Source organism: Ochotona curzoniae, unplaced genomic scaffold (assembly GCF_017591425.1).
Source record: "Ochotona curzoniae isolate NIBS_2020 unplaced genomic scaffold, NIBS_Ocur_1.0 contig_2599, whole genome shotgun sequence".
NCBI lineage: Eukaryota > Metazoa > Chordata > Mammalia > Lagomorpha > Ochotonidae > Ochotona > Ochotona curzoniae.
Genome location: NW_024465520.1, coordinates 4429189 through 4453060, shown reverse-complemented (window position 1 = coordinate 4453060; position 23872 = coordinate 4429189).

The window sequence follows — 23872 nt, the reverse complement described above, 5'->3', positions numbered from 1 at the left end:
TCTTATGCTGCATTTACCGGAATGCCCCCAAAGCTGTTTAAAACTGAGGATTTCAATTTAAAGAAGGTTGCTTCAGCTATTGCAAATGGACTCTATTAATCATACCTTTAAGAGTAGTGTGGATAGCTTTTCCACAAACATCGGTGCAAGCCTGAAACTGTTCAACCGCCCATGGCAAACACGTCAGTGGTCGTCCAGTTCAGCTCAGAGTTCTTGAATACTTTGTCAATGAATCCAAGAGAATATGCTTTATTGGAGGAGTATTTTGAATTATTGTCTAAGGGATAATAATAGAGTATAGATCAGGCTATGCATGATAGTTCCCTCCATGGAGATCAATTTATATTTTATTCTCTATATTTGCTGTTAAATAAATAAATTATGAGTATCTCCGTCTCTCTTTGAATTGCTTTAAGCATCAAGGTTTTATTGGTTTTGGTATTGCTTTCTAATTGTTAACATCACATGGAGCTTTCAAGGCTCCGTGATTATTTCCATGATACCCACACTGTATCCCAGCATTCAGAGGATGATTATTTCATCAAGCCAGTTGCACATGTTCTTTTATGAGACTGTTTTTCAACATTTTAACCTAAGTTTAAAATAAGAATAAAAATTGTTATATGTGACAGAGTCAATGTCATAGGCAGGTTAACGCTAACATACTTTGTGTTTTTCAAAAGATTCTCATGTTTTTGTGAATATAAAAGCTGCACTGATGTACATGTAATGAATTTTGTAGTTTAGTATTTGTTACAGAAAGCTGCCACTGAAACAGCCCTTAGAAATAATTGTAATTATTGCATATATAATTATAATTTACTATGATAATTGCACTTCCTTCCAATAATAAATTGAACATATTTGCTGTCATTTACAGTATTAACAACTGAAATCAATTAAATGGAAGAATTGGAAACAGGAGTTAAAATACCCTCAAGCAGTAATTGTTTGTTTTCCTTGGTATATTTGACTTCTTAAGATCAATCCATATAGACTCAGATGGCATGATGCTCAGAAATACACAGAATGATTTATATAGAGGCATTCTTCACTTTAGAAAATATTTTATTTTGTTTGCATTGAGGTAATAATACATAGATTATGTCTGAGAATTAATAATATGAATTATTAAAAACTGAATTTTCACAATAAAAACTAAATTATACGGTTAAGTTAGATTCAATTAACATACCTTCCCAAAAGGTTTTCCATCCTAAAATAAAATACATACTATCATAAATATAGTAAATGATATTTCAATTTTCTATGTGACCAACTTTCAGACAATAATTAAGTGAAGAATAAAAATATGGTGAGTGACAAAACATCATTTGAAAATCTGCAACAAATTACTGCTGTATATGCTATATATATTTTGCTCTTTGAAAAAGTGCAAGAGAGTGTGCATAAGAAACTATAAAGCTGTCAGCTGGCACTTGTTAATTTGAAAATATTTCTCAACTTTTCAATTTTTAAGAGTTATTTATTTTTAAGTCAGATTTACATGGAGAAGGAGAGACAGACAAAAAGATCTTCCATCCACTGGATTACTCATCACGTAGCTACATCAACTGAAGCTAAGCCAATGCAAAGCCAGGAACCAGGAGCTTCTTCCAGGTCTTCCATGCAGGTGCAGGGTCCCAAGGTTTTGTGTCATCCTCAACTGCTTTCCCAGGCCACAAACAGAGAGATGAATGGTAGTGGAGCAGCCAGGATATGAACCGGCACCTTTTTGGGATCTCAGAGAATACAAGGTGAGGGTTTAGCAACTACGTCATTGTGAATGGCCCAGAAATGTTCAAAAATCTACCTGGAGATTAATGTCATTTTTCTCAGATATCTTCAATCAATTTCAGAGTGTTATTTTCTTTCTAAAAACAAACAATTGCACAAAAGAACCCAACATATCTAGTCCACAGAATTTTAAATTTTTTTTACAAAAATTATGTACTGTTCTACTTTTAGGATACTATATCATCTTAAGTTATCATAATAAAATGTATTGTCATCCAATTCAGAGGAATAATATCTGGATCCAAAAGTGATTGGCTTAGTTTATATTTAAACTTTTAAATTACCAAGTTTATTGTGCAAGTACTACACTGTCAGGATCATTAAAAATAAATTCTTGAACATTAAAAAGATAAGTTATGGCTATAAAATGAAATTCTTAAAATTACCATTTGAATGATAGGCAATTTTGTGTATAATTGTAGTTAACACTCTGCATTCAATGCATTTTGATATATGGATAATTACTTCTAGTAATATCCTTTGGTTGGATTTTTGCAATAACAATAACAATTTATTGCAAAATTAGTTCATTGGCACGATTTAACATGTAGTGATGTGAAGTCAAAATGAACTGATTTTAGTAAAGCCTACTTATACTCTGGTTTCATACGTTCAAGTACTAATTATTTATTATAGGTCACTTTGGAACCTAGTTAAAAATATATCAAATTGGTTGCAAGGTGCATTTAGTAAAACCAGCTTGATATTTTCAGCCCTTGGGATATTATTTAAATAAAAAAAATGGTGAAGTAACGCAATCATCTTTGGTTATAAAAGTGATGGATGAATTGAAAACATTTTTGAATCAGGTCAATGGCGCTGATGATTAGTGCATTGTTAATCAAGTTCCTCAGATTGCTATCAAATGCTGTAGCTCTTTTGCTCAGGCTGGTGAGAGGATCATGAATATTAAAGAGATTCAAATAGATGTTCTCTCATGTAATATGGAGTATCACAAATGAAAAGACTAAATGAGGGCAGTCTGTAACTGTATGTACTGATATATCGCTTAAATAAAGAGGAATACCTAATCAATTTCTACACTCATGTATAGCAGACAAACAGAATTTCTTCTTTGTGTAAATTAGCTTTTATTAACATTGAGAAAAAATGAACATGATGCATACACATATTTTAAAAGGTGAGGTTTATGGATTAGTTAATAAGGTGTGGTTGGCAATAGCTAGAATTTAAAGGAAGATATCAATTAAAAGTTATGTTAAAGTGCATAGTAACGTGGTTTGGAGAGAAAAAACTGAGACTGAGTTAAGTCTCCTTAAAGGAAATAAGCTAATGGAATATTTATTTTTTTCGTTTTTAACAACAATCCTCTTATGCTTTTAAGAATATGACAGTATATCTTCAAAGTTGCCAATTGTTTTTATTTATTACTAAAACCAAAATTTTAATTTTTAAGCCAAAATTAAAGAAAGCCACCAGCTTTACAAATATTGCTAGATATTTAGAGTTTATATAATTCTTAGAATTTATGCTTTTTTCAGTATGACTATTTAAAATCACATGGAATTATAAAACATTTGTAAATATAATATTGCATGTTTATATACAAAATATAAATAAAAGAAATGCATTCAAATCGGCTGAATTAATTTTTAACAAAAATCTGACTGAGGCTGTGGCATGCTGAACATTTAAGTTAACAAAGTTTATTGTCAAAATTGGATAGACACAAATAAATCTCTGCATTTAATATAATCATCTTATTTAGAAGCAGTGATGTATTTCCTTTAGAACCTTCCAACTCAGAAACGATTGAGTTAGCTTATTGTTAATAGGAGGTGGGAAATGATGAGCTTAGCATACATAAACCTTATGGATTTATGTAGATGATGCTGAGTAAGTTGATGGGCAACAGACAGCGTTGCATATGTGGGTTTTCAGCTGAAAATGAGAGAATGGGGATGCCCAGGCTGATATTGATGAAGTACAGATTTTAGATTTTTCTAGCTTCAGACTTCCAAATAGGTACCAACTGTGAGTACACATACAATCATATCTTTGTACCCTGAAAAACTAGTTAATATGCAAATTTTGGACTGTACATAGCTCAATTCTTTATTAGAAACCCAAGAACACTGGATAATTATTGCAGTTTCAGAGACGTTATAACAACATAGAATGATTTGGTTGCTGAGCCAAAGATTCTGAAAATGAGTCGTTTTTAAACCATGAAACAGTGAGATTCCGAGAAGTGAATTATCTTGTTTATCCTGTTTGTCTCTACTTCTTAGGTTCAAAGTTCTAGCTAACCAGTACAAACCTATATACCTCACAATGGAAACTAGCATTGAGGGTGAACTACAAGGACTCAACGATTAAATGGAAAGAATTAAACCAATGGTAAGCGATTGAGTTTATTTCCTATATGAAACCGTGCATGGATCACCAAAGAAAATTTTGGTAGAAGGTGCAAACATAGCACTGCTAGATACTGATTTTGGTACTTACACTTTTGTAACTTGTTCCAATTGTTCCACTCAGAAAGTTTGGGAAGTCTAAGAGTTCTGAGAGATTACATTTCCCAGTACCAAGAGGTCTTAAATAAAGTTGAAGCTCAATATAAGACTCACCCAGCATGGAACGCAGATATATAAAATGAAAGGACATATAAAGAACTGCCTGTTCATGCACAAAATTGTCTGATTTATTGAAGATGGGCTTCAAATTCCGGTTAAATCGATTGGTGTGAGAAAATCCAGAGAGTTCATGGTTCAGCTCTCGCAGGCAGTACCAGCAACACAAGAAACACTCCTTGAGACGAGGGAAAAATCTTTAATATTTCTTTATTAGCTGCACATTAAAGACATTGAAGTGAGTCTTAAGCCCTTCAGTGGCTCCCAGTTTTCTAAGCTGGGTGGCTGTTGCAGATACACACTTTAGCTTATTCCAGTGTCGGTTTTCCTTGACTGGCATAGTTGCTGAACAAACTTTGCTCCTGCTCCTCGGGCTGCTATGATTTCTTTCACTGTTTACTGATACAGTGTAATCCGTGTTTGAAATTGAAAATAGGGTTACTTTCAGTGTAGTGTTTTCTCGTTATTGTCATTAGGTGTTATTGGGTTCTGTCCCTGTTAGATGGTAAGACCAACTAATGTAGTTTTGCGAAAATATGTTTATATTCTGACTGTTGAATTTTGTCATTGTAATCTTGCAGATAAAAGAATGGTGGAAAGATAGGAGTTCTGTAGACTTTTGTAATGCTATGAAATCTGTTTATTGTGAACTATATATTTTCTGCTAAGACCATTGCAAAGTTGAGCTTTGGCAGGAAGGGAGAGAGAGATATTCACAGGTCCTTTAATTGGTACACAGAACTTATTTCTTTCCATAAGTTATTTAATACTTTGAACATCTAACGAATTGTCCAAAGAGGAAAGACTTTTCTCTCAAACAACCTTAATGATAAGTGAGATTAGTTATTAAAAGATTTATGTGCTGGTTGGTGGATTTGTTTTAATTTCAGACTTTAACTCTGAAGTGTATATCTTCCCCTTTTTATTGTATGATTATTTCTAAATCTGTTAGATTGATTTTTCAAAATTGTGCCTGTCAGTATGCCTACAAAATCATCTGTAAGTGTCCAAATGAACCCAATATTTAGCCATAATTTTAATCATGCCTTCATTTCTTATTTTTTTTGAAGAAGAAGAGAGATGTTATTTTGACAATTAGGTTACTTAACACACTGTGTTATTAGATTTTCTTTCAATGACTTATTTTAAATGTTTAAATTAGGTGCCACTTATTTTATCATGCCATCAATAGCCGGTTAAAAATAAATATTTCTAATAAAAAAGATTCTGAGAAGTGAATTATCTTGATTAACATAGTGATTTGGCAAAGATTAGAATTAAGTTATTTTAATCTAAGTTGCAACCTCAATACTTTCTTACGATTAAAGTTACGTAAGTCTTTTTTTTTAAATTTAAATATATATATATTTTTTTATTGTTGCTTACGTTGTATTATGTAGTACAGTTTTATAGGCGCTGGGGATTCCCCCCACCCCTCCCATACCCCTCCCCCCATGGTGGATTCCTCCACCTTGTTGCATAACCATAGTTCAAGTTCAGTTGAGATTCATTGCTTGCAAACACATGCCTAGCATAAAGTTCAGCGTCTTATTGTCCAGATAAGTTCAGTGGCCTCTTGGGGAGACTTTCTATGGTCTGAAGATAGGTCTAACAGAGTAAAGATCCAGTCAGTTAAAAGCCCCAACAAGGCCTCAGTATCAATATACAACATTATGGAATTAATTGACATAGTATTGGGTAAACAATATGTTAAAAATAATGCAAGTTCCCTTCTTCGAAACATCTGGGTTGAGACAGTATCAATGAAAGGTTCAAAAAATAACAAACAACCAAACATAAAATTACAGGTTAAATCAAGGCAAACACGTGGTATCTAATCTTTTGGGATTCGCTCATTTCCCTTAGCATTATAGTTTCCAGTTGTGCCCATTTAGCCACAAAGAACTGCATTTTGTTTTTTTTAATAGCTGAGTAGTATTCCATGGAGTAGATGAACCAAAGCTTTCTTATCCAATCTTCTGCTGATGGGCATTTCGGTTGCTTCCATGTTTTTGCAATTACTGATTGTGCTGCAATGAACATAAAACTTACGTAAGTCTTAAAGCTAGAAGTTGAAAGTATACAAATATATAACTACAAACTTTTATTTATGTACTGAGGAAATGTACTATATGAGAGAATGTAGCAGAAATATAATCTTATAAGAGTTGGGCCTAGCATGGTGGCACAGTGGTTAAGGTCCTCTCCTTGCATGCCCCAGGATCCCATATAGTCCCAGGTTCTAATCCCGGCAGCCCCGCTTCCCATCCAGCTCCCTGCTTGTGGCCTGGGAAAGCAGTTGAGGACGGCCCAAAGCTTTGGGACCCTGCACCCGCTTGTGGGATACCCGGAAGAAGTTCCTGGATCCTGGCTTCGGATTGGCTCAGCTCCATCCGTTGCACTCACTTGGGGAGTGAACCTTTGGAAGGAAGATCTTCCTCTCTGTTTCTCCTCCTCTATGTATAAACGCCTTACCAATAAAGATAAATAAATCTTAAAAAAAATAATCTTATAAGAGTTGTAATTTCATAAATAGAAAAGACCTAACGTAGAAAGCGATATTTAAGTGAAAACTTGAAGATAAAATGCTATATTTAAAAGACTCATGAGACGTACTATTAATATTTAGTTCCAGTTTCCACAATTCTTTTGAAGCTTCTGGTAGAACATAGGCTGAAAAAGAATGAAGAAAAAATGTTAGAGGACTTGAATACTACAGGAAAGATGCCTTATTGTGTTGACAAATTGAAAGGAGGCCAGAATGTAGAGTGTAAGTCTTGGAGTGTTGAGAGATGAGGTTGCAGAAATCTGAAGGGAACAGTTCATAGAGACTAAAATAAGATTTAGAATTTCATTTTAAAAGCACTGAACACCCATTGAAAGGTCTTAAATCAGACTTATTAAGTATTCTAATAAGATTTTTCAAGTTTTCAACTGATCATTGCAGAGTAAATGGACTGCAGAGTGAAGTCATTTACTACTTTTTTGGACTAAGTTGGTGCTGAAATAAATGGAGTGGAATGACGTAAATTGAAATCTATACTGAAAGTTAAACCAATGTAAGTAGTAATTAGTTGTGATTGATTGAAAGAGGAAGTAGTCACCTAATGCAAGGTTTTTGATGTTGAAAGAACTCTATGTGAAGGAAGGTTAAATTATGGCAAAATCAATGATCAGAAAAGGAACAAATTTAAATAGAAAAAAAATCAAGGACTGTTTTTAGATATATTATCTTTGACATATAATGAACCATTTAACAGAGAGGCCATCTAGGTAGTTGGATAGAGGATCTGAATCTTAGAATAGGTATTTGGATAGAGATGCAAATGGGAGTTCTCCTGAAATGCTGAGCACATATTTGATTGACTTTGGGATGAGTGTAGAGGAAGCTGAGAAAAATGTTGGACACAGCAAAATGAATAGCCAAATGGAATTGGAGAGTAAATAGGAGGCAAACCAAGGGAGGTTGGTGGTTCAGAAGTGAAAAGACAGTTACGCTTAAGATAGAGGTTAGAATTTTTGGATTGCGATTAAGAAATTATAGTGAATTGAATTGAATTGTATTCTTCGGAAAGATATGTATTCACCAGTGTTTGTGAATGTGACTAATGAAAATAGGGTGTTTGTAGATGTAACCAAGTTAAGATGACATCATACTGGTCTGGGATGGGCACTGCATCCAATGTCTGGTATTCATGTCAAATGAGGAGATGGGTGAATATTTGCAATGGAGTGATATCTGCATACCTAATCACCTTCTGCCTTTAAAGTACAAATTAGCAGGAAGTTGGAATTAGGACTAAGTCTACTGAATTATTGGAGCCAGGAGATGAATCTGGGTACTTCGATTAGGTATGCATTTTTATTGGAAAGGCAGATATACAGAGAGGAGGAGAGACAGAGAGGAAGATCTTCCGTCCAATGATTCACTCCCCAAGTGAGCGCAATGACTGATGCTATGCCGATCCAAAGCCAGGATCCAGGAACTTCTTCTGGGTCTCCCACGCGGGCGCAGGGTCCCAAAGCTTTGGACCGTCCTCAACTGCTGTCCCAGGCCACAGGCAGGGAGCTGGATGAAAAGTGGAGCTGCAGGGATTAGAACTGGTGCCCATACGGGATCCTGGGGCATTCAAGGTGAGGATTTTAGCCACTAGGCCACACCGCTGGGCTCTATCAAACCATTTCTTAAGGAAAACATTACCTGACTGTGAGTGTACCTCCAGAACTTACCAGTCTTTGTGCTGAATCACAGTGTAATCCACATTTTAAAGAAAAGAAAACAGAAGCCAACTGGTTAAGGAATCAAACATTCCATTTGTGGTTTAAGGAAACTGAACTATTTAAGATCAACAGGAAAATTTAAAACAAATAATGGTAATAGCATCTTTTCTTTGAGGATTGGAAGATTAAGAACTTGGGAGAGGGTAAAATAATGAATTGGAGGAGGATTCTTGCAGTGGGATGTTCTTGGGAGCTAGGCAGTGTGCAACTGGAGGAAAGTAAAACACAGAAATGAATGGGAGTGAGAGTTGGAGCAAATTGAGGGCAAGCAGTGGAGAATACTGAAAAAACTCGGACTTTCAACATCTTGTTTAAAATCTCTTACAAGATCTATGAGTACCTGAAAGCAAGAAGGCAGAATGTGCTAACCTTTAATTTTGTAGCAAGGAAATTATGCATTTTTGAAAGCATAGTTTAAAAAATGTACAGGAAGGAGACACTCATGTCCCAGAATACACTTTTTCACGTTGAAAACTTTACATGATTGTATTTAGTTAGTAGATTTATAAAAAGTAAAAAACTTCAAAAACCAAAAACACAAAAACATGCCAGTTGACTACTGACATTAATCATCAGTTTGGGAGAAAAATCTCCTTGGATAGCTTAATAACACTCTGATGATTTTTTCCATATTCTTAATATTGAGAAGAATCAGGGCTTCCTTTAAGAAATGTATGTGGGCTTGCACTCTTATTTTTTTTTCTCTCTTTTAACATGTTGGTTACTCAATACCATGTCAACTAATTCCATTATGTTATAAATTGTTACTGATGCAATGTTGGGGCTTTTAATTGATTGGGATGATACTCTCTCGGCTCTACCTTCAGACCAGAGATGGTCTCCCCAAGAAACCGTTGAACTTATCTGGACAATAAGATGCTGGACTCCATGCTTTGTAGATGCTTGCAATGGAAGACTCTCAACTGAATTTGAACTGTGGTAATGCAACATGGTGGAGGAATCCACCATGGGGGGTGGGGTTTGGGGAGGGGAGAGGGGAATCCCAGTGCCTATAAAACTGTGTCACATAATGCAATGTAATCAATAAAAAAATAAATTAAAAAAATAGTTGCTGTTTTTTTTTAAAAAAAAGAAAGAAATGCATGTGGGCTGCAGAGGAGTTAATGGACGGAGCCTGAGTGAGTTATCCCCTGTAAGGGATGACAATTTACCTCAACTGGATCGCAGCACACCACTCATTCTGGAATATTTCCTGCTTGCTTTCTTGTTGGAAGCTTACTGATTTAAGTGATTTATGATGCAAAAGAAATGTCATTTATCATTTAATTTAGAAAATGACTTAGATGAAGTTTCTTTAATTGCAACAATAATCTTCAAAAAATTTCATTACAGAAAAGTCCATGAAGTGTCAGTGAAATAAATTTAGTTAGTGTGTGATAGATTTAATATAAATTTAATATTAAAAATAATGAATATTATGAGGCTTTGCTTTCAAAGTGTGGTGAATTCCCTTTTTGCGTAGGCTACTGGGAACTGTAGTGTAAAATTGGCATATTCTCTGGGCGTGTCTATGTTACTCTGTGGGAAGTAATTTGAGCAGAATAATTACATTAGGACAAACTAAAATGCATTATGGGAATAGAGTATGAAGCTATTTGGCATTTTCAAACTAACGCATGACACTTCAAAGACATTTTGGGATTAGGGCTGACATTGGCTCCTTTCTGCCTTTACGGATTTTTGCCTGAGACTGGCGCTAAGAAATAAAATTTATAAATCACTTCAAGGGAAGGAAATCACAGTTTGACACTTGGAAAGGGTTGTTCTCAGAGAACCCATGCTTTTCAGTGCAGAAAAAGGGTCAGCCATTGACTTTTGCATGAATACAACTTAGCAAAACTAAGCAAAACAAAAAATTATTTCTTGGCATATGTATGTAACACAGTCAAGTAAGAGAGACAGAACAGTTGCCTGGAGCTAAAATCATGGTTCATACTGGCTGTGCTAAACCCACTTCCTCCGTATTTGTCTTGCCTACACTACTTTACCAACTGACTCAGGCAGTTAGTTCAGGGAGCAAGAATCAGGCAAGTTAAATGGCTTCTGTACTTTTGAGTTTTAGAGTAGGCAGAATTTTCATTAAAACAATTTATTATGCACAGATATGTTATAAACAACAAATGTTTTGTTGGAATTCCTAATGGGAAATACCAATACCATATGGGAGGGAGAATAAATTTAGGTTTCCAAAGGCCACAAGCACTCTGTTGATGCCTCTTTCTTCTTTCCCATCCTTCCCTCTTTTTCACTTGTCCCCTCTCTTCTTCCTTCTTCCTTCTCTCTCTTCCCTATGTTGTTATTCTCTAAGTGCAATAAGAAATGCAGGGAAAATAAAGTCCTTTAAATGTATCAAGTGCTTGCAAATATTAAAAAAACATTTTTTACACACCATTCACATGCTGAAATTCTTAAGTAAAGATAAAAGTCGTTCTTTTGTTATTTAAATATATTTAAAGAAGGTTGGTTACCTCAGAAAATTAATATGAATTTCCTTTTTCCAAATATTAGGACTTTCGTAATCCCATCAAAAGGGAATGAATTTTCAACCTTCTTAATTTTAACAGGGTTATTATTTTGCATTGTGAGCAATTCATGTAAGTCATCTTCAGCCTGACAGGCTGGCACCATTAGAGAGACTGGTTAAATCAAATAATTCTATGACCTATAATTTTAAGAGCAGAAGAATTCTAGTTGTGATTTACAAAGCTTTTCTCTATCTTGTCTTCCAGGTAATTTTCAACTCACAAAAACGATGTCGGTTGCTGTCAAGTCTTCCTTTCTTATACGATCTCTGAGAATTAATATGTATCCCCCGAAACCAGAATCTGTTATTAACGCGCTTTCTTCTTATTGCACAGCATTACGTGGATTTTTCTGCTCTTAGCCATTTGTGTTCAGGAAGATGTTCAGTCACATGACATAGAGCTCCTTCGCTGTCCCCACCTCTTTCCCTCTGAAGCTGGAAAGGAATGTGGGATGAATCATAGCTTCCATCTGCCTTCCATGCCTCAGCACCTCGCAGCTTCTCAGACCACACGCCTGGGTTCTTCCTGCTCATCCATGAGTCCTGCAGTTTCTACCATTCTCTCTAACACATTTGTCATTCTATCTCTTTCATATTGATATTTCCATTTTCCCTTTCAACTTCAAAGTTTCTCACTTACAGCTTGGATAATACTAGTCAGAGTAATGTTAACGAAAAAGCAAACAAGTCAGTTTCTTCTCCCTGGAAAATATGCGGAAGGTGTCCTGCTTAGCGACAGGCCATTTTTTCCCCCTTGTGTTTGTGGTATTAATTTTGATTCTTTGATGAGAAAGATACATAGATAGCTTATTAGAACACGTTACTTCCTCTTGCACATTCTTTTCAGTTGAAAATTTGTACCAGGGCTTGGGAAAAAGTGTCATCCAAAAATGGAAACGCCTTTGGGAGCCACGCGTGTTGTTCTGGGTTCTTCGATGGCTCTTTCTCAGTGACATTTTCCAGGCTCGTTCTCTCCTCCTCTCAAGTGGCCTCTCTGAAGTTGCTCTGGCAGACGTTGTGGGGTTCCCTTTATCTATAAAACAGAAGACTTTGGCGGGGGGGGTGACCATTACTTATCTGACATTGATACTTAACATTTTGGGTTATGTTGAAACCACTGACTCTGTTTTCTTATTGTTTTCTTTTCCCATTTTTAGTTCCCTTTTATTCACTCTGACACTTAGTGTGGCCATTTGTCAAGGTTTTGTGTTTTCCTATTTGTTTTTCCTACAGTTTTTCTTCGACTGGTACTTATCTGTTTGTAGCATCACACTTGTTTCTTTAAAAAATTCATTTATTAGGAAAGCAGAGTTATGAAGAGAGATAACAACCGAGACAAAGAGATCTTCCATCCTCAGGTTTACTCCCCAAGTGCCTGTTGCAGCTGAACCTGGGCTGATCCAAACCCAGGAGCCAGGGACTGGGAGCCTCTACTTGGTCTCCCACACGAGTACAGGGTGCTAGGACCATCTTTTGCTGCTTTTCCAGACACGTTAGCAGAAAGAAGGATCAGAAGTTGAGCAGCCAGGTCACACCATAAGGGATGCTGATGCTGCACATGGCAGCTTTACTTGCTATGCCACAGCACAAAGTCTTTAACTCCCTAAAACATCTTTCATGGGGTCCAGCTACAGTGCAAGCATACCATATGGGAGTTCTGGTGGCTCTGATTCCAATGCAGCTTGCTGCTAACACAGCTGGGAAAACAGAGTAAGCCTAAGTGCCTGGGCTCCTGCCTCTTCTATGGGAAAGCCTGATGGACTTGTGGACTCCTGGCTTCAGCTTTGCCAGACCTAACTCTGGCAAACTATTTGTGAAGTGAAATCAGAGAATGAAAGCTCTATCTCTCGCCCTCTCTCTCTTTCTCTGTCCCTCCATCAATCTGTACTCCAAACAAGCCTTTCAAAATAGTGTTTAGATTTCTAATGGCTTTGATATATTCTCCATGTACATTCTGCTGCAATCTTAAATTCAGAGTATTTTCAAACAACTCATATCCCACGATCCAATTTAAAAACCCATGGTTTATCTGTTGGTGTCACGTTATTATTTGTGATACATTTGTTAACTTCCATCCTCCCAAATTTCCCAGTGATTCCTGAATGCCTGTTGCTTCTCTCTTACCGTGAGCTAGATGTTCCTTCCTGAATGGTTTGCTTTATCAAGTTGCTATCATTACAATGTCTTCTTGGTTGTTACTTATGAAAATCTTTCACTTTTTCAAATTTCAGGCAGTTTTTAATCCTTGATTTTCATAGTCAAATTCTGTTTTGCTTTTTAAAAGGCTGGTTACTAAAACTGTTCTTATGACAGCAAAGAAAACTTCATACATGTGGAGTGCTAGCTTTGCAAGTAGATTTCATTGATATAAGATGCACATTTTTATGGTAATTAATTTTTCTTAAATTCAAAAGCAGTTAACTACAATAAAAACTATTCTAGATTTAATAAAATACTGCATTTATTGTGTCATAAATTGTCAGGGACTATTTAAAATCTTGTCCCATGTAAATATGTTTTAATAAATACATGTGCTATAGAATGTACTTATTTTTTTTAAATTTCTGTATTTTTAGTAAATACCTGCTAAATTAACACATGACATTTTTTTCTAGTCTGCAAATTCAAATCAAGGTGTAAGCATTATCAAGTGTTTGACAAGAAGAATTTGTCAAAGATACCTTTGCTGTTCAATTTTGTATTTATTTGAAAAATAGAGAGAAAGAGGGAAAGAGAGGGAGAAATAGAGGTATTTCCCATCTCTTGATTTCCTCTTCAAGCATTCACAACAGTTGGGGGTAGACCAGGCAGAAATCAGGAGCCAGGAACTCAATCTCTGGGTCTCTAGCTCGAGTGACTTTGCTTACTCTCCCATAGAGAGTGTATTAACAGGAAGCACGAACTGAAAGTAGAGCCAGTTGTCAAATCCAGGTATTCTGCTAAGAGGTAAGGGCATCCCAGGGGCATCCAAACTGCTAGGCCAAGGCCTCCCCTCTAAGGCTGGTTTAAATATACTTTCATGTAACTTTCAGAAGACATTATAAAATACACTATTATGTTAACTGAGACTCTTATTTATCACAATTGCTTATATTATTGGTAATATAAGACAATGGGAAAATAAGAGTCAGAGGTTTCAACATGAGCAAAACTATTAAATATTAATGTCAGGTAGGTAAGGACAAGAAAAGTCTCCTGTTTGATAGATAATTATTTATATTAATGATTTCATAATTATTATAATTTGTTATCACAATCATTTTCTAGATAATTATTTATCATAATTATGATAATTATCATAATAACATAAATGAAACTGATTTATGAGCAGTAAAACTCACTGATCATAAAATTTAAAGTCCAATAACACTCTGGTTCAAATAAGATTAGATTCGTTGTTTAAATAAAGTTTTCCCATATTTACTTCTTGTTCTTCCTCTGTGTCTGGGCATTGTTGTCCTACAAATTGACTTCAACCTCATGAAAACTCTATTTTATATTTTCTGGTCTTTCCAAACTCTCATTGTCTTTATTGAGAAAAATGTCTTGCAAGTATTGATTTTCAAGTATTCCATCAAGATTCTCAGACTTGAGGAGGAGCTCTGTTGGAAGAGCATTTTTGATGTCCATAGTCTCTACTTGAGCACCTGGGTTTCATTGCCGGCTTCCCTCTGAGTTCTGCCACGAGCGGTAGTAGTAATGGCTCCAGTTCCTGCCACCACGGGGCAGATCTGGAATGGCAGATAGAGACAGAGATAGAGCTCTGTCCCTTTTTGTATCTCCCTCTGTCTTTCTCTCTGCCTTGGTATCTCTTTCTTTAAAAAAAAAAAAATCCTCTGAAAAGTCCTCTTTATGTAATTGCAAAATGTCAAAATCAAGCTTTCTGAACTCTGGGGATTTACAGAGAGCTTACAACAAGTTAAGAAAAATTTCTTTAACATAAAAAGGTCTCAAGCCATGTAAGAACAGTGAGCTTCCTAGCTTGCAAAGATTTAACCCACAGATTTACTGATTTATACTTTACTTGGAAGGCGGAGAGATGGAACGAAAGAGAGAGAAATGAAGTAGGTAGAGACATACCAACACATCTTTCATTTTCTGAAATGAAATTTCCCTAGTCCACACAGCACGAGGGCTTGGACCAGATGAGAGCCAGGAGCTTGGGACCCAAACCAGATCTCCCTGATATATTTGTAGATAGCCAACCTCTTGCACTCATGGCTTCCAAGGATGTGTGTTAATAGGACGCTAGATCTGAGGCAGAACTTGAACTTGAATCAGGCTCTCCAAAATGTGTCCCAGATGAAGTCTTAACCACTGCGCTGAACTCTTGCCCTCTTCTTAGCCTTAAAATGTGTTCTAGTTTCATCTCCCTGTCCCCAGAAGTTTGATTAGGCTTGAAAATAACCAACGTTAAAACAACGGTAGGATTGAAAATCAGCAGATTATTAGCCATGGAGAAAAGCTGGAGTGAGAGCGCCTCCAGAGCATCATCCTAGAGAACTGTCTCTGGCTGGTCTGGCACCTGTTTGGACGAGGAATTCTAAACTACAGCACAGCATTCCTTACAGCTTACACTTGCTTGATCTCACTCGGAGATTCCCTCTGTGTGAACAGCTCTGTCTCCCATCACACCAGTACCAGCTGGGGCTAGCAAGAAGCCAGTGATCCAAAGAAAAATAACAACAGCAACAAAATGAGCAAATGGAAGTGGAAAACGAAAAATTTTGGCTGGCATTAAAAACTTACACCATTTCAAACCTGCTCTTGGGCCCTATAAGATTTGTATTTAAGTTATTGTACTTTTGGTCTTTATCATTTCTATTTTGTATTTAAATTTTTATATATATATATTCCTTTTTTAGTGAAAATTATTACTTTTTAAAAATTTTTTCAGATTTTTTTGATCTTTAAAATATGTTTACTAACAGTTATACTATTTTATCTGTTTTGAAAATTAATCAATATTAATTAATTTTGTATTTTGAAAGTCAGAGTTAGAGAGATAGGTAGAGACAGAGAGAGAAGTCTTCCATTTGTTGTTTCACTCCCCCAATAGCTGAAAGAGCCAGAGCTGAGCTGGTACTAAAGCCAGGAGCCAGTAGTGTCTTCCGGTCTCCAACATGGATGCAGGGGCCCAAGTCTTTAGGGCATCCTTTGATGCCCTTCCAAGGCCATGAGTAGGGAGCTGGATAGGAAGTGGAGCAGCTGGAAATAGAACTGGTACCCATATGGGATGCTGCTACCGTAGGGGTAAGATTAGCCTGATAAGCCACCACGTAGTCTCTAGAGTTACAGTCTTTGTGCATTAATTTCAGATCTGGCCAGCTTCTATTAACTGGTACTCACTCTCCCATATACAGGCTCTATGTTCTACATTTACATGGAGCATTTTTTTTTGTCACTGGGAATTTACTGTTGCTTTGGTTATTACTACTCTTTACTTAGTTTTTAGTTTCTTTCCTGGACTGTTTCTTTAAAGTTTGTATTTGTTGTCTTATATAACCATTGAGGAATGTTGTCTGTTAGCTTAGTGGTCTAACAATGAAGCACCCACCCTTTGTTTTTTAAATTCCGTGAATAAGTGTCAACAAATTTCCATCCATGTTGAGGCATAGTAATAGTGCTTCTAGTTACAAACTATGCCCTTTGCTTTTAGTTGCTTTTTGTACAAAGCCTCAGTGTTAGCCTCTCTGCCGCCTTTTCTGTTTCTTCCTCCTTTCTGATTCTCAACAAAACCAAAAACCAAACCAAACCAAAACTAAGACATCACTGTTCTCAAGCAGTTGTACTCTAATGATTGTAGACATAACCAAAAAGACAGTGCAGTTCAAATATAGCGTGTGCTTGAAGGTGATAATTACGAAGAGAAAAATAAATTTGGGGACATAGAGAAGGAGTGTTTGGAAAGCAGTACAACATTTGCAAATTAAACTGAAGTGTCCAGACATTTTTTTTTAATGAAATTGATGAATGTGCAGAGAATGAGCTGAAGGAAATCGGAGGGTGACTCACAAAGACCTCTGGGAAAGGCTCATTCTAGCAGAATGGAAAACAACTGCAAAGGCAGTAAAGTTGACTTATGCTCCTTGTGCTGGAAAAAAGGCACGCAGGCCATTGTGGCTGAAATAGAGTGGGCGTTGTTGTTCCGGTAGAACATAAGTTCAGAGTCAATGGTGGCCATATCATGTGAGACTATCATGTAAAATTTTTAGGTGATCAGTATTTCACTTATTTTTATTTTTTCAATTAATTGATTCATTATCAGTTAGTACCTTTAATTTCACTTTACTATTTGACAATTTTTCTTGAAAAAAAATTTCTTTGAAATGTAAAGAGATGGAGAGAGATGGGAGAAAATAAGAGAGAGAATTCAAATTGGCTGGGTTATTCTTTGAATTCCTGAAGTCGTTATGACTGGAATAGAGTCAGTGCCAGGGGTTGGAAACTCAACCTGGGTCTTCCATGTGAGTGGCAAGAATCCAACTGTTTGAGCCATTGTTGCTGTTTGTCGTGGTCTGTATTTTCGGGCATCTGGAGCCAGTCGGGTCAGTGGCAATCTTACCTAGCAGGCTTCCTGCTCGACTAAATTCCCGACCCCAGGCAACCACAATCTGAGAGTAAATATTTGGGGCTCTTATATCACTGGAGAGTGATGTGGTTACCTGTTTTGTTCATGGCAGAGGGAGATCAACTCTTGTTAAGTTCACCTGTCTGTTTTTCCACACTTCCACACTGTCCTGTTCCTTCAATTCTCTTCTATATTCTGAATTCTTTTCAGTGTTGTCATGCTGTAGTAGCCCATATGCTGGGGCTCTGAAGATGTCATACTTCAGTCCAAATCACAGGCTTAGCTACGTTTATCCAATCCAATCATCTATACCAATGTGGATGGATCAAGCAAAGTAACTTGTAATGGTCAGTTGTAGAGCCCATCTCACTGGATCCCCTACTGATTTAATTCATTTGTTCTGTGTAATTAGTATGGTTTTTCTCTAAACCAAATGGATGCTGTAGTGTGCCTCTTGCAAAGGTGCTTCCTCATTGCTTGATGAATAGGTAGCATTCTTATGAGAATCCAAGAAAACGTTTCTCTGGGTCTGTACAGCCCTTTCAAGGCAGAATGAACTTGTGCTGGATTTCGGCTCTCTCTACCTGCTCTATGGTAGATGCTTTGTTCAGGGCACAGTTAGTGGATGCTGCTGGCCTCTAACATGGACATGCTTGCTTATATTGGAAGCCTTATATAATGATCCATCTCTTGCCCACTCTTCTTTCTAGGGGTCTCAGGATGCATCTAACTCAGAAACAAGACAAGTCTTTTACATTTGAAATCCAAAATGAATGGGTATATTGTTATATAGGTAGCTTTTGAGAATCTGCACGACTTCCAACTAAATTTCTTTTTGAAAATCTGTGACCTGTTATCTTTTAAAGCATTAATCCAGTAAGAGATGTGTGTTCTTACTCTTTTCCTGTGTGGACATACTATTTAATATTAATCCATGCACTTTCTGCTTCTTTGTTGGTCTTGCTAGAGGTTTTTTAATTTTATTCATCTTTTCAAAGAAACAGATTTGGGTTTTATTGATATTCTCTATTGTGTTTTGTTTTCAATTTTATTGATGTCTGTTCTTGTATTTATTATTTCCTTACTTCTGCTTTCTTTAGGTTTCTTTTTCTTTTTTTTTTCTTAACATGAAAGCTTAGGTTATTGCTTTGAGACCTTTCTTCTTTCTAATATAAACATTTAATGCTATAAATTTCCTCTAAGGGCCTGCTTTCATGGCATTTCATAAACTTTTATGTATTGTATTTTCATTATTATTCAGCTTAAAATATTTTCTAATTTTTTTGCAGACTTACTCTTTGATCTCTGGATTATTCAGTAGTGTATTGTTTGATTTCCAAGTGGTTTTGAGCTTTCCCTTTATCTTTATGTTATTGATTTCTAGTGCAATTCGTTATATTCAGAATATACTTCGATTTAGATTTTTATCATTTCATAAAAATGTGTTTTGTGCACAGAATATGTGCTATATTGGTAAATATTCTGTGTGCTTTAGAATGGAATGTTTATTCTGTTATTTTTGGGTCAAATGTTCTGCAAATATCATCCTGATTTCCTTGGTTGATAACGTTGTTTGGTTCTTGCTGTTTTGTGTGTGTGTGAAGGCAAAGGGTCTTTACAGCTCATGGGTACCTGGTGAAAGAATTCCAAAGGATATACTTCAAGAGGAGTAAAAATGGTGATAAATGAATATGTTCAGTGAAAGAAAAAACAGGTTAAATACAATATACTGTAAACAAAGAAAATCATTGAATATACAAGTTATAAATATATTCACACCTCGTAAAATACTGAAACATGCCACTAAATAATACTAACTTCAGATTTTTGTTATCTCTAGAGAAAACAGAGATAGATGATGTGGGGGCATTAACTATATTTTAATTTTCTGAACAACAGTTTTTTTTTTTTAATTTCACCCCGCTCCAATATTGGATTCCTCCATATTGTTACAGTAGTACAGTTCATGTCCAGTCATGATTTCTTCATTGCGAGCATGTACCATGCATAGAGTCCAGCATCTTATTGTCCAGGTAAATTCAACAGTTTCATTGGGAGACCATCCTTGGTCTGAAAGTAGAGCTGGGGGAATATCATCCCCCGCCCCCAATGAAAAGCCAGAAAACAACTTCAACAACAATTTACAACATCATGAAGTTGATTGACATGATATTGAGTGACCAATATGTTTGAAAATGCAAATTCTTAATCACATCCTGTGACTACTTCATTGACATTTCAATATTAGTTTATACACAACTGAATATTAGTTTATACACAATTAGTTTATACCTTAGAATGGCTATAGGGTACTATTTAGCTCTCTCGTGTCTATTTTCATTTTTATATTTAGCAGCTTATAGTATTCAAACATAATTTTTACTCTTTTTGAACTTCGCAAATTTTAGGACAGTCCAAACAGACTTATAATTCAAACATGCCATATGTTAACAATTGAGGAGCAGAACAGATTTAGATGGGGTGTGCAGAGAAATCTTCAGTACCTTAGTGAGGAGTAACTGATCTTTGTGCCCTCCTCAGTAAGGTATATGTGAATCCAAGCTGACTGTTCTAAGCTTTCCTTATTGGTCTCCCTCTGTCTATATGATCTAATTTGGGGGAGGCTCTGGAGCGACCCTGATGGTCGTTGCAAGAGAGGGTGGGGAGCCAAAGTTGGAACTAAGTAAGGACCAGAGAAAGCTCCTCTCCTGAACAGCAAAAGAAGTTGACTGTTCCTCTGTTTCTGAGGACCACTCAGGGCTCCTGGGTGTTGTTCCCATGACATTAGATCCAATGAGGAAGTATATGGGCTTCTTCCATTCCATGTGGGAGATCCAATAGGGAATGGATGACCTCAGAGTTCTCGGCCTGTGAGGACACTCCAGTTCCCCATGGTCTCCTTGGCAGTTGGGATATAGTCCTTGGTATCCATACTGATAGTCCTTGGTGAGGTACCAGGAGTTTCCAGGGTTGGCATTCAAGCTGCACCAAGTGCAAATACTATTGTATTTTGTGTCTTTTCTGTGTCCAAAGATATTGTTATGGCTAATAATAATTTTTCAAAAAATAGTTCAATCATGGTACTCAAGCTCCTTAATTCATTTAGGGTCTGAAAAGTGTTTTATATTCCGACACACATCACACTTAGTTTCTATTCCTGCAAGCAAATATGTGCCCGTTTCCTTTGTACTTGCTAATAGTGGATCCTTACATCATTTTGACTAGATGTCAAAGGCGTTTCCTATCCTTTTGTGCCAGGGTCATTTCTTTTGTTCCGAGCATCTCTAATTGTTTGGTCTGTATTTTAAGCTATGTCACACACTGAGTAAATGACTTGATTTTTTTTTTTTTAAGATTTATTTTGTTTTTGTTGGAAAGGTGTATGTACAGAGAGAAAGATCTTCTGTCTGCTGGTTCACTCCCTAGGAGTGAACCCCATGGCTGGAGTTGAGCTGAAGCCAGGAGCCAGGAGTTTTTTCTGGGTCTCCCATGTGGGTATAGAGTCTCAAGACTTTGGTCCATTCTCTGCTGCTTTCCCATGCCATACACAGGGAGCTGGATGGGAACTGGAGCAACGGGGGCATGAACCAGTGCCCATATGCAATCTCGGTGCATTCAAGAAGAGGATTTAGCCACTAGGCGGTTGAACTGGACCCATGACTTTGCTATTGAAACAGATGTATTATTAAATTTCTACTTTTAATATAGTTTAGTTTTGTACTACAATGACTATAATTAGCAACTTTTTTCTTATATTATTGCCCATTTAGGAATTGTTCTATTTAATTTGTTGGAAAGCCTACAGTGAGTTCAGAAGGTAAAATTTCTTAGAGCACCTACGTGACAGCATTATGTGACGTTTTCTGTTTTGTAGATTCACACCAGGATAATCTATTACCTGTGCCTGGATTTCCCCCCTCCCCCGTTCCTTAATGAGAGAGCTTTCAGAGAGGGAAAGGATGACCATCATATTTGTATGCGTATTTATTTTTACTTGACATCCTATGATTTTAGTAAAAGATATGTCTATTACCCTCTTGGCATCAGTCATGAATATAATCTTCTCCTACCACACCTAAAATTTTTGTCAACCATTTCTTTCATCTCTCCCATTTATGTAATATCTGTGTTTCTCTGTCTCTTCATCACCCCTTTCAACTATGATAGTAGTGTTTTTTTAGAAATATCTTTGTTAGACACATTATTGATCTTCCTTCACTTGTTAATCTGTCTCCTTCAACAGTCTCTGTTTTCACACTCTAGTTTTCTGTAGTGTTTTGTAAAATACTCTGACACCTGGCTCCCTTCCCAACAAGCATGAAAAAACAGTTCTTATCAAAATCATCGATATTGAACAACTACTTTCCCCCTATTTTTATAGTGATTTATCTAAATTCTTACTCTCATGTGATAGCATTTTAATATCACAGAGTCAACTTTCTGAGTTTATGTTTTATTGTATTCCTTTGATTTTACTCTTTTCTATACTTACTATCCACTTTGCACTGTTTCATTTCAAATGGTAGTGATTTTTAGGTTCATAACTATCAGTTATACATACATGACTTTCAAAGCTATTTTCTAGGAGGGAAAGGAACAGAAATGGGGGGAGAGAGAGAGAGAAAGAGCATTTCAAACGTGATGTTTTTCAAACTAAGACCATGCTCATTCTAATTTGTCTTTCCTTCCCTTTTCACTGTGCCAGTGAATCATACACTCCTATGTTGTTCAATCCTGAGTACCGTCTAACAATCCTGGTTAATGTGCAATCAAATCACAATTTAATTAAACAACATATATTGTTTAGATTGTTGAGAGAAACGCATGTCCATGTGGGCCTCTGATCAGGGTGGGGAGGGATGAGGTCTAGAAGAAGGTGGATGGGACAAATAATCAGTTTCTTTCTTTCTTTCTTTCTTTCTTTCTTTCTTTCTTTCTTTCTTTCTTTCTTTCTTTCTTTCTTTCTTTCTTTCTTTCTTCCTTTCTTTCTTTCTTTCTTCTCTTTTTAAAAATGTTGGTCTGCTAGGGGCTAGGGGCTAGGGGAGTGGAGAAGGGGACTGCTTCTTGTCAAACTGTATCAACACACAGGAATGGAGGACATTTAATGATGCCTTGGAGACCCCATTGTGGGGAGGAATGCTCTGAGGGTGTTACTTAAGTGATTTTGATAGTTTTGTCCTCAGTCCTAGCTCTTGCCAGTTGGTACAACAGAATTGCCCAACCTGGCCCATTCCCAGCCCAGACCTCTTGTGAACTGGAAGGTGTTATGGTCCAACTCAACCAGGCCTACACCATGCCCTGGCTCCAATTCATGCCAGTGTCTGTTCTTGCTCCTACTTGTCCCCAGATCCCCTTTCTTGAGTCATCTTTCTTGTGTGGAGGCTGTGGTGACATTTTCCAGCTTTATCTTCCCTGCCTTCCCTATATATCTTTTTTTTTTTGTCTAAATAGAGTAGACAATTGTGCTGACACACTGATATTGTTAGCACACATTTGGCATTCACCAGGCCCAGAATACCTGCCAGCTATTGGCTGCTTTTCTACCAGCAGTGTAACAGTTGGCTAGGTACAAAGCAATTGAAGCAGTTGCCTACAGCTGGGGTGAATTATGCTTTTAATTTTTTTTTTTTTTTTTACTTATTTGAAAGCCAGAGAGGGGTGGCAAGAGAGGTGTGAGAGAGATACACACACACACACACACACACACACAGAAAGATCTTTTATCCTCTTGTTCAGTCTCCAAATGGCTGCAATGGCCCAAAGTAAATAGATCCAAAAGCCAAGAACTAGAAACCAGGAACTTAATCAGGGTCTCCTACAAGAGAGCACAGACCTAAGCGCACGAGTCTTCCTCTACTGCTTCCCCAGGGCATAAGGTGGGAGCTGGATTTGAAGTGATGCAGCTGGGACAGGAACTGGCATCCAAATGGGATACTGGTGCTACAGGTGTAGGATTAGCCTACTATGCCACAATGTTGGCCCCTCACTTTGTATTTCTATTTTTCTCTCTTTAGATCTCTTAGCTCAAAATTGCCAGTTTGACTTATCTGTGTTGTGAACTCTAAAAAGGTGCTTGTTAACTAT